Here is a 12,784-nt window from a genome sequence, read left to right as displayed (position 1 = left end):
CAACTCAGAGTTCTTATGGAGAGTAAAGTGGCAGGAGCATGAAGTTAATATAGAATGAGCACCCAGATGAATGGTATTTTAAGTTAATAGATAATGACATAATTGATAAAAGGAAGGGTTTTGTTACTCTATTCCTAACAGCATCACGTTGGCTGGATGACACGTGTTACATAATAATATGAGGTCCCTGGGAACCCTTCACTTTATAAACACAAAGATTTAATATAAGGAGAAAGAGTATTTGATTGTCTCCATTTGTATTTATTGGATGTGTGTGTGTGGGGGGGGGTGAGTGGCTTGTGAGTATGTACTAATGATACTTTTGAAAACTTAGACATGTAACTATCCTTGTTGGCTGCAGTAGAGCATTTGCTGTTCCTCATGCAGGTTTAGTTTAAGGAGAAGTTTGTATTCTGTGAGTGTGGGGAAGAGACAATAAGGATAAACATTTCTGAGATTCTAACCTCACAGAGTTGCCCTAATAGTTCAGTTCAGTAGATTTAGATCTGCTTTCGAAACCTGAATGATCTGAATCCACTTCAGCTTTCTCTGGTAAGTTAATTTGCAGTCCTGACATGCTTGCCTGTTTTAGCTAATGAGGTACATGGCCATCTCTCCAGGGCCAAGTTTTGCATAATGAAAAAAAATAAGTCAAAGACAGCTCTCTGCATCTTTCAGCATTCCATAGGATCTCATTTTAGTATCTGCAGGAATTTGGAGTAACTCAGAGCAAACTCTGCTTTTATAAAAAGACGATTTTAATAGGTTTTATTTGAAGCATGATCAAGCCAGCTGATAACTCCAGTGAAACATTCTATCAGACAAGATCTAAAGGAATCTAGGCAGTAGGGACTGAGCTGTATAATGTGGTAAGTTTTAGAAATCTCTTAGTGCTTGACATGTAGAGCAACTAGATTTTTTAAAAAATCCATGGTGGAAGATGAAATTAGTGTGGCAAATAATTCACAACATTCTGTCATAATAAACATTTTATCTATTGAACCATACTGTGCGTTCTGATATTTAATAACTTGTGCTTTAAGGAAGTCAACTATTAAGGTATCACCGTGATGGTTTTGGTGATTCTGAAGGATTATATTGAAGAAAACGATAAAATGAATGTCTTCCAAGCTTAAATAATTTTGGAAAAACATCTGTTCTTTTTTCACACTTACATATAGAAAACTAGAATAAAATTGGCTTAAGTGTAGAGTGTACCTTTGGTAAGAGAAAGAGAAGTATATTGTATGCAAAACGGTTATTCTTATGTCATTTGCATGATTGTGCAAGGTGGTTCCACAAAGAATTAGGAATTCTTGCCAAAGTGAAGGAGACTTGTTTGAATTTCTGTTTATTTCACTATCAATAATTTGATTATACCAACTTACTGGCAACAAGTGTTTATATCTTTATATTTTATTTTTAGTACAAGTTAAATTTGGTCATCATTCTTAAACTTACAGATTATTGGGAGTTTGAGTTAACATGAAACCATCTAAATAGTCCAAAATTGATTTCAAATTCATGGTCATGTAGTTTTCTATTCTCTTTCTGTTGGCTATAGGTGACTGCCCAGGGAATGTCCTATTCAATTATCTATGTGTGCAAATATGTTTGTTTACTTTTTGCTTACCGAGGTTATCTTCTGAGGATTAGAATCTTTCAAAACTTATTTTTTTAGTGGTTTTTTGATCATTTGAAAAACAGTGTAAAATATAAATTAACATATTTGGTTTGGAATTTTCCCTGTAAGCTGGAATTGGAGGGAAGGCTGTGTCAGATTCTAGCACAGAGCTGGGGCACTCCTGCTGCACCTGTGAGGCAGGGGGGTTGTTTTGGTTTGTCTCTTTCACACGTGTCTAGAAATAACCCTTAAGTCCTTTTTCTGTTGTCATTTGAAGAGCAAAGAACTGATTAGCAAGTTGGAATCTATATTCTACTGCTACCAAATATCTATAGGAGAAGATAAAACTATTAGACTATATGTTTTGAATTAAATTAAGCAAATAAACCCTTAAAAATGAAAACTATATAAAAATATTCATTTTATGAGATCAGCCTGTTGATTATGTATATAGAGTGGTTCTTATGGATTCTTAAAGTAATTTTATTTCATGCTATTTTATTCCTGAAAATTGACTCTGTAATAGATTAGAACATTCTGTCACTGGTATGTTGATCTAAACCCTTTACCTATTGTAAATATTCTCAAATCCTTTCCGTTTTGCTGTCATAGGGCTCTGTGTTTTTTCAGTTGGTCTATAAAGACTTGAGTTCCTATCGAAAGTTGTTAGTGTCTCTGTATTTTTGTTAAGCTGTTGCTTTTCACCCTAGAGATAACTGAATTTCAAAGAATGATGACATATTTTGACTTGTAATGTTACGCCTTTTGATTGTGAAGTACTTTGGAGAGCTGAGGATAGAAAGAAATATATTTTCTTATTTTTAGGGAGACATTAATTTTAACAAGATCTTATCTGATTTTTTTTTTTAAACCTTGACATTAGCACATTTCAGGAGAAACAGAATCTTCCTAAAGGCTGTCTGTTAAATTCTGTAGGAAGTTGGGAGAATTCTAGGATTTTAGTGTAATCATAGATGGCATGATATTAAAACATAGATTTCTTTCAAAGGTAGCAGTTAAATTTCAAATATGCCGTATAGCTCAGTTCCGTACTTTTATGGGATGTGCCATGTGCAAGTTAGTGTCATGCATTAGAGACGAGAATTGTGTAAGTCCTATGAAGGAGTTAACCAGGGGTTAACAATACTGCACAAGTAAATATTCTAGAAAGTAGAGTAAGGTAAGTCACAGAGGAGATACCTAAGACAGGTGGCAAAATATAATTGAGCCCATTTAATTTTATGGTATCAGAAACTCTTGTGGAAGTAGAGGTATTTAAAGTAAGTATTTGATCGATGGCCATGATTTAGGTGAGTGGTGATGGGATAAGAGGGGCGGGGTTAAGGTGAGGAGGGCCATCAGCAAAGGGAAAAGACAGCAAAAGAAAGCAGAGGGTACAGCTGGGGAACGACAGCAGCTAGTGGCTGTAACGGAATACCGTGGTGGAAATTGAGGAAGAGCAAGTTTAGGCCAGAGAGAATCAGGATGAGTAGGTGAGAGGGCACTTCCGCTTGTTGTTAGAATAATTGAGGTGTGTGTGTGTGTGTGTGTGTGTGTGCATGTATGTGCATGCACGCAGGTGTGTGCACACAAGCGTGCACTTTATACCAAGGACTAATTGCTACCTGTTAATAAAGCTCTGAATCTCAGATGTCACTCCAGTCCCCCATCTCCCACCAGCACAGTCCTGATAATAGCTATAACTCTTCTGACTAGGTAAGAATATTTAATTTAACCAAGCAGCAGATGATTAAAACTCTTAAAGAAACTGAGTTCCACTCTTAAAGAAAGCAAGCTCCTCTTTCCACTCACTTCTAAATGTTCCCACTGGAAACAATCTAATTTTGTGCCACAGGCTAGCATGGCAGTTTCCTCACATACCCAGGTGAACCGGACCCAGATGAGAATTGAACCTGAAGTCGAGTTTTGAAATTCATCTCTCTTGTTCTTGTGGAGGAGTTCAGTTCCAACTTAACATTATTCTAATAGACTTTCCAATTAGATTGTTAATTTGACATCATAGTCTATGCAGTAAAATTGAAGTTGTGGCAGCCTTTATAAAAATAAAACCAGGCTGCTAAAACCCTATGAGGGTGTTTTGAAGCATAGTTGTTTGCCCCTAAAATGCGGCTTATAATGAAAATACTGATAAGCCCTTCAGTAGAGGAGCTCCAGAGACTGCCTGAGAATATAAATGACCAGCTTCCTTGCTCTACTGAGCCACATTTCCAAGCTCCTGCTACTTGTTATTTCACTGAAGAGTTGGGTTTGGATTCCTAATGGGAAAGGGTAGAAGAAGGCAGACGATGTTTCTATTGTTGCTGTTTGCAGGTTAGAAGGCATATGGACACATTTTTTTTTCCCGTCTGCCTAGCAGTGGAGGGGCTCCACAGTATCCTAGCAACCAGTTTCGAACACCAGGCTGCTGCTCCTTCTCCCATCTCTACCATAGGTGCTGCTGCCCATCCCAGAGAACTGGGTCCGATGCTAGCACTCAAACCCTCCGACTTGAATGTTCCACGTTCTGAGAATGCAAGACGATATGATAAATAAGCACATGCTGAAAGCAGCATTTACCAGTATGCGCAACAGCTTATTATGCAATCACATCTGTGGCATTTTGAATCCTAATCTGAACTGTTGGGCTGGCGCTGTTTACCACCCCGTGCCTGACAGCCCTTCTCCACTTCCTCCCGCCCAGCCTTCTGACACCGATTCCCCTTTCCTCTCACCATCTGACTGCGTTCCTCGGCATCTCCGTCAAGTGTATTTTCTGGGAAGTTAAATACGTACAGCCTGTTTGAACTCTCTGAGTATATTTTGTTTGTAAGAGCGGAAGGATGTTCTCCCTCCAAAACTGTCATGTAAATATCAACAAGGGCTCAAAATCTGTAGCTACACAAAACAGATGTTGTACAAAAGGTGCGACTACTAGTATACGCTCAAAAGTGTCTTGTTTCTGAATGGATTTTATATTCAGAGTTATTAATAGGAAAAAAGCAGGAGAGAGTGGGAAGGGGAGATGTGTGTCAGGGGGACAGGAAAGGGCAAAGCGAGATGACTATTGTGAAAGCTATGCCATGTTTGCAAAGAAGTTGGAAAGGAGCGATGGGCTTTGTGGGCAAGTGAACAGGCAATGAGACTGGAATGGAATTTGCAAGTAAGATAGTACTTTGTGACCCCCAAATTGGAATCTACCAGAGGTTGGCCTCCTCTGGGAGTGGGAGCCATCCTGGGATTTTGACAGAAAATCATTAAGATGTTTCCCTTTAGACCAGTGCTTGTTTTGAATGCCTTGTATTGTCCCTTTGAAACATTCCTTAGTCTGATACCAGGGAGGGCTTGGTGGTCTTCATACAGTCCACTGTGCAGTGCAGAAAAAGGAATGAGGAGGGCAAGTCAGTGCATCACTCTTTCTGAAAGAATAGGTCAGAATGGCTAACATTTATTGAGCACCTACTCTGTGGCAGGCCACTGCTCCCTGTGCTTTACACAGATTGTCTGTTTTTATCAAACAACCTTGTGAGGAAGACTCCAGATTATCCTATTTCATAACAGCAAGGAACAGGACACTAAAACTCAGAGAAACCAAGTAACTTGCTCAAAGTCACACACTTTATAAAAGGCTGAATCTGAATTTGAACTTGCGAGCCATTCTCTTTAGCCACTAGGTTCTTCTGCTTCCCAAAGGGATGTGAGGATTAGGCAATTGCATGCAATCCTAATAAATACCATATAGGCTGTTTTCAGGCGAGTATCTGTTCTCCAGTAGTTAACTAGGAAGCAGAAGAACTTTGGGAAAAGTGGAAAAAATAAGATAGGACCATGGTTCCCAAACTTTGCTGCACATTAGAATCATCTGGGGAGCTTAAAAAAAACCCAAACCAATTAAAATCAGAATGTCTGGGGGTGGAAGCCAGCCATCAGTATTTTTAAAAGATTCCTCAGATAATTGCAATGAACAGCACAATTTAGGAAACACTCTGATAAGAAGACAACAGGGGGTGTGTGTGTGTGTGTGTGTGTGTGTGTGTGTGTGTGTGTGTGTGTGTGTGAGAGAGAGAGAGAGAGAGAGATTGAGAGATTAAAGCAACAGGATAAACTTTCCACTTAAAGAATTGAATGTTTCTATTGGCTAAAACCTTTAAGTACTAGGGACTTAAAAAAAGCAGACTTTTTTTTGCAAACTATAGGTGTATACTATTTAGTTAATGCCTTATTGTTTATTCTCCCAGGTAAGCAATCATTACCTTACCTGGTCTATCAGTTCTCAACCCTAGGCTGCATATTAGAATCACCTAGGGAATTTAGGAAACATCTTTCCTGGGGGGGGGTGCCACCTCCAGAGATTCTGATTTAATTGCTATCTGGTGGCCCGGAGGTGGAGGTATATTATTTGAGCTCCCAAGGTGATTCTGATATGCAACCAGGACTGAGAACCTTTTCTGCGGCCCGTTCCATGTCAGCCGTTACAGGCTCCTTGAATTCCCATGCTTTGGGAAAGCAGTTTCCTTGGTTCCCTTTTACCAATCCCAATGCCCTGCTTGCGGCGGAGCAAGGCAGCCCCAGCTCCCCAATTTCCACAGCAGCCGCACATGTCAGTTTCACTGTGCTCTCTGGGGTTACCCGCAAGGACCTGGGGCACAGAAAGTGGCAGCAGCTCCCTTCAGTGGGTAAGTACACTTCCTCTTTCCTGCCAGCCATGAGCCATGGCCATGGTTCAAATCTGACACATCAGGATCAGCCATCAACCCAAGTTTGTTTTTCCACTCTCACCGAGGGGAGTTGCTGTGTTAGCCAATAAGACTGCTTCCTGGTGTCCCAGATGCTTTTATGAAATGTTCGGTGTATAAAGGTGAAACAGTGACCAGCCTCCCTTGGACGAGCGGTACAGGGCTTGTAGCACTTCTCCTTCTGGTATGTGATGTCTCTGTAGCCAGCTACAGTTTTTTTTTTTTTCTCCTACAGATATTTTATCCTTTTAAGGCAAACAGCCTGAGCTCAGGCTGAAGAGTACTTTCCAGGGAGGCTTCAGAGAAAGCAGAGCTACCACAACAAGCTCTCAGCCCCCCTTCCAGACGGTTTGGTCTGAGTGAACAGATATGGGCACTGCAGGCAGACGAGAGGTCTGATGTGACACCTGCAGTACAGAATCTCGGTGGGTCCCTCAGGAAAGCTCCAGAGGGAGCTGGGAATTTCTACGCCCTGTGGTCATAACCTCACTGCTGCCCCTATTGCCAGCTTTTTTGTCTCTTTCTTGCTCTCTTTCCCCTTATATTGTTAAAAACTCCTCAAGGTGTTCCTAATTGTCTCTGATGGGAGCCTATTTACATTTGTAATTTAATCATTATCTTCTCAGGTGAGGATCAGCCAACAGAGCACTTTATATAAGTGATGAAAATAGCTAATATAATTGCAAATACTTTTTGGTAAAAATAATCTCTTTAGAATGGGAGTCAGCGAGAAGCTTTCTTGTTTCTTTCCACCTCCTTCTAAAATATGAAAATATATTCAGCTGACAGGTAGCATGTAAAAGCAGAGTAGATGTCATAAGACTGCCCAGAGGACCTGGGGCATTAATTACACAGGGAAGTTAATCATAAGGAAAGTAAACACTTTCATTATGAATCCAGGTTCATGTCATGCATTTGATTATGGGACTTGAATGGGAAGCACAAGAGGAATTAGCAACAATAAAGAAACACGAACAAAAGCATGTGTTCACTTATATGGCTTAGCAGTTAGAAGCAGAATGATGGGTAAGAGTTGGTGGTAGGACACTAGGAAAGTATCTGTGTCTTAGAGTTCTTATAATCCAAGCTATGAAAGGATGGGGGAAAGGTATAGAAAAAGAATCAGTGACAATTTAGTGTCAACATATACTACTTCCACCTGCATCAAAACATTTTTAAAAATGTTAATTACCTTTACCTGTCTAAAGATCATAAGTGCTAATTAAACTTCACCAGAATTCCTTTATGAAAGATGCAATTTCATTGCCTTCCGTATAGAGGTGGTGTAACTTAGGGCCTGCAAAAGCATAGGTAAATAGCTTAAATTATTAATATGTGTCAAAAGCAGATCTCCTAATGCTATTGGCCTTCTAATGCTCAGTTATATTTTCTCACTTCTAGACCATACCTGCTCTTTTCGAGTAGCGTTGTATTTCTTTGAACATGAAATAATTATAGTATCAGCCAGTCAGTTTAATTTGGTTAATTGCATTCCATGTCAGTGATGACAAACCTTTAGTTAAGCAAAATAATAATAAACCCTTTAGTTAAGCAAAATACTTTTGTTATTTTTCTGAATCAATTGTATTATGGTACCATCAAGCTTTCACCAGATTTGGGCCAAGGAATAATGAGATAATGTGAGGGAAAAACATATCCTTTCTGGATATACTGTGTATCATCTATTTAATGGTCCAACTCTATCAATAAATTATGGTGTTGACAGTGCTTCAAAGTCTGGACTGGGAGGAAAGAAAAAAAAGGGTTGTCGTGACAAGCAAGAAAAATGGGAATTTAAAATTTTGTCCCTCTGGAGTTATTGTTACTGATGGACTGCAAGGTGGACGGGCCATTCTCTCTGGCGTCTACAGGTGCCTGGCGAGCAAGCTTTACAAGCCAGCACAGCTCCACACTTACATCTTCCTAAGATGCATTTTGTCTAAATCATTGGTGACTGAGTAACACATTTTACATTCTGACGAGGTCTCATATTCGACTTGTGCTGGTTTGACAGGGTGTTACGATACCCTTTACAGAGTAATATTAAACATCTGAAAGTGACAGGTACTATTTTGCTAAGCCTGTAGTGGCAACTCATTATGCCAGTGGGAAGAGAGAAAAAAGAAAAGGTGTAGTGGAATAAACCCTAATGTCCACTGCCTGCACTGTAGAGCATGGAACTCTGTGTGAATCATGGTCTTTGCTCTTCGTAATTGCTACCGTCTTATTTAGGAACTGTCCGAGGATACCAAAGCTTAGAAAAGGAAGCCCACAGACACTCAGAGACGTAAGAGTTGCTTTTTGGTTGGAAGATCAATTTAGCGAATCCCTCTTTATTTTGAGTAAATGGATTTTACTTCATAGAACTTCTGCAGTTCTGAATTTTTAGAGGAAAATCTTTTTTTCCCCCATAGCATTTGGTACTGTGCAATATAAAAGAGCTGCTCAAAGTTTCTAGTCATTCACTTAATACTTAACTTTATAACAATGTAATATTCAACTCCATTATCCATTTGTATGAACAATGTTTCTTGTTGTAGATCTGAAAAGCTTTAGAATATTGTGAAAGAAACTCTGCTGTGACTTTTTTTTTTTTTTAACAGTGGTAGCCTTGATCAGGGAATAGTCATTTTTCTTCAAAATCTAACTTCAGACTTTTTGTTGTTCTTCACAAAAGAAAAATAATGACATGAAAAATTGTAATCTGCCTGACTCTGCCTTCCAGATGTTTTAGCATTACTTAGTATGGAGACCTACACTCTCTTATTGAAAAAAAAAAAGAAAAAAGAACTAAATGATTTCTCATTCATGTAGCACTAAATGACATAAAACTGAATGATTTTAACTTTGAAATAGTCCTCATGAAAAGGAATGGCAAATAAATACAATAAAAAGCCCGCTGTGAATGTAGCATCTTTTATTAACTTCTTGCCACCTCTTTGCATACTTCATGAATTCATCTAGCCTTTGCCTTTTTGATGCTTTGCTTAAGGCATTAAGATGTTCATTTCCCCCTCTTTTTGAGTTTTGGTGGGAAATAACTAGCCTATAAAAAAAAAAGAGGTAAAAAGAGGTTTTTTGGTTTTTGTTTTTGTTTTTGATAGGCAACCACTAGGAGAGTATAGTCTATGGCATTTGAAATAATAATAATTACAGAAAAAAATTCCGGAAGTGGAGAAGTTAGAAACGTTATATATGTGTGAGTGTTTGTTTACATGTTTATGGGTAATTATAAGATATTATTTCAGAGAATTCTGATATTTAAAGAGATTCCTATTATTTCCATCAAAAGTGATATTCCATCTATAATATACTCATGATTATTTTAAGCAATCCAGAGTTACTCTTCTATACCCTCAGAAATGAAGAGGTCAAAAGAACAGATATTAAAATACTTTGGTGAAGATCCCACCACTGAATGTGCAGAGAGGTAAAAAAAAGTGAAACACATCATCAGAACCTTTATCCTAAAGTAAGAAACAAAACAATGCTCATCACAGAGAAGGCTACCTTTCTCAGGTGACCCTTTCTCTTCTGTGACTTGTCTTATCTTTTGGTACCACTGCTGAAGTCCTGTGCCGTGTAAATCATTTATCATCAGAGAGCAGTGCTCTGTCTTCTGATGATAAATGGGTTAACTGTTCCTAAGGGTTACTGTCAGTGTGACAGATGGAAAAGAACTCAAGTATACATTTATTTGTCTTGGCAAGAGTGGCATTCTCTGCTAGGTGAACTTAGAGGTTATTAAATAACATCCAGGTGAACCCTTGCTAGTGAGTTTTTAAATCATCTATGGCAGATTTCCCCCCTTCCTTCTTGACTCCCATTACTATATTTCAAAGGTTCTTTTTGTAGTTCAGTCTATTGCTTCATCATGATTAAGGGGGAAGATTTTCTTGCTCCAACTAGCCTCACTTTTTTTTCTTTACCTTTTTTCTTTTTTTCTAGACATAGAGAGAAATTTCTCTCATCTTTACTGAAATCCTTTATAAAGTGAAGGTAATAATTGTTACTTTTTAGCCCTGTCTTTCCTGGTCAATTCGTGATGCTTCTGCTGCTGCTAATTATTACTAAAAATATTTGTCTTACTGTATACTACATAAGCTTTCTCATTTAATTCTCACAGTAATCTGATAAAGTAGGTACTGTTCATCCCATTTCTTTAGATGGAGAGAGTGTGGCACAGAGAAGGTAAACAACTTGCTCAAAATAAAACAGTGGGCTGAAGCAGGCAAAAGCAGGTGTGAGTTACCCCAGAGCCCGTGCGTGTTCTCTGTGTGCCATGCTGCTTAGCTAATTGTCCCAACAACTCATTTGTTTTGTATAAGTCCTATTTCCATTCTCTTTTACGGTTGTGTTCCTTTAATATAGTTCTTCAGTAATTTTTCATGTACCCACATTTTTTCATGTGCCATATACTGATACACCTATGGTGGCCGTGAGTACATTCTCTTTTAGAGACTAGCAAACCTTAGTATCATGGAAGTTCTTCTTACAAGAATACTGTATTTCTGCTGTATTCAAATTGTTATCTAATACAGTTGCTCACACCTAAGTATTTTTTTGTTGTATCACACCCAGCAAGCTTTCTCTGTCTTGTACTTTCATATTTTGTTTTTGTTTGTTTGTTTTTGGTTAAAAAATTTTAGTGGCCTGTACCACTAAATTTAAATTTAAATTCCCATTTTAAAGAAACATTCCCTCAACTTACCAATGCTTTATTTCCTTATTTATTTTCCCCTAAGTATTAGCATCTTAATTTAACTGAGTATTATTAGAAAGTTTATCAAATACCCTCTGATTCTTTTTTTCTGGTAACGTAGTCTATGGATTGGTTTTCAGTTGTTTATGTATTTGTTCAATCTTTACCAATAAATTTAATATTTATTAAATAACTACTCTAGTGTAGGGCTCTACTAGATGCATCTCTTTTTCACCCCCAAATTATTTAATGCCAGAAAATCTGTGGTTTTAGACTATATGCTAAAAAAAGACATTGCCTTTTCAGGGGTTCTTCCAACATGGATTGAGCCCAGCATACCTGGGCTGGAGATAGGTTCCCAGCGCTCAGAATCTGACTTTGTAGTGCTGTGTACTTTGCCTTTTTCATGTCCCTCCAAGTTTGAATTTCTATAGGTTGGTCATTGTTTGGTTAACATCTCCTTCTCCTAGAAGATGGTAAATTCCCTGAAAACAAAGCCAGTGTCTCTTTTGCTCCATGTTGTATCCTTGGAGCCCAGACAGGCCTGGCACACAGTAGGTGCTTAATAACTCTTTGCCAGAGGAAGGACACAATGAAGCCTCTTCATGTTCCTGGCCCTCAGATAGTTCATCTTTTAAATTTAAAATTTTGAAAATGGGAAACTTATGTTACTGGGCTCGGAATAATCTGTGATTCTAAATGATCTTTCCCAGGAAGCATATTTGTCCTCCAAGTCAAATAAGTGTCTTGTCTTAAGCTCTGTGACATAAGACCTCATAAATTGGTTAAACTTGAAAAGTAACTGGGTTGATGGAGAAATACTTGCCTGGAATTAATGGAAATAGCTTACAGATAATCTATCAAAATTTTAAATCCTTTTGTGGACACAGCCAGAACTCTCACTAACAAAATCCGGTCAAGTTTACAGTAATAGCTTGCTGATTTTAATTATCCAAATAGTCACATAGATTTTAATATTGTGAGATGGTAGAGACCATCAAACTCATGATAAAATATAAACTCATTAGGTGTTTACTTCAACGTTGATCAAAATAAAACAGGGAACATTTTAAGGCTGATTTTGTTTGCCATATTGTCTCTTAGCTGTTCAGGATGGAACCTGGGAACTCCCAATCCTGGAAAAAAAACTTTTTTTTTTTTTTTTTAACCCTATCTGACCATACGCTTCTGTGAATGTCTGAGGTTAAATTCCTGAAAGGCCTATGTGCCAATGCAGCTGTATATCTTGTATCTGATAAAAGTGAGGCTTAATAACAACATATATTAATTGGCTGGAAAAATGAATGTATGTGTGATCTCATTTACGCCTCACAGTATCTAAATGAATAAAGGAGGGCAGATCATTTCCATTTTACAGAAGAGATGATTAAGGATCAGAGAGGTGAGGTAACACAGCCCAAATCCAACAGCTCATAAGTGATAACTCTGTAAATACAACAGGCCATCAGACTCAGTTCATCCTTCTTTCCACACTCTGTTCAACATCAGTGCATCATGAGATGGCCTTGAGACTCCACTGAGTCCTGTTGTTCAGCAATGCATTTGTGGAAAATCCAAGCAGGTAGGCTCAGAACACAGCATACTCAATGGATAAGGGCATGGGCTCTGATTCAGTTGCTACTTTACCACTCACGAGGTGTACGAGGTTGAATCTGTCTGAGCTTCCTTTTTCTCATTATGAATGAGGATTATAACATGTGCCAT

The 12,784-nt window shown here is 38.3% G+C and overlaps 1 protein-coding gene across 2 annotated transcripts in view; it reads left to right on the top strand.

Annotated features, from left to right (window-relative positions):
• PRKG1 (protein kinase cGMP-dependent 1) overlaps nt 1-12,784 on the top strand; it is a 1,237,939-nt gene that overhangs the window by 81,321 nt on the left and 1,143,834 nt on the right. The window lies entirely within an intron of this gene.

The sequence above is a fragment of the Balaenoptera borealis genome, assembly GCF_965194805.1.
Source record: "Balaenoptera borealis genome assembly, chromosome: 10".
Taxonomy (NCBI): Eukaryota; Metazoa; Chordata; class Mammalia; order Artiodactyla; family Balaenopteridae; genus Balaenoptera; species Balaenoptera borealis.
Note: the sequence above shows the minus strand (reverse complement) of the source record. Positions and strands in the feature narration are given on the sequence as shown.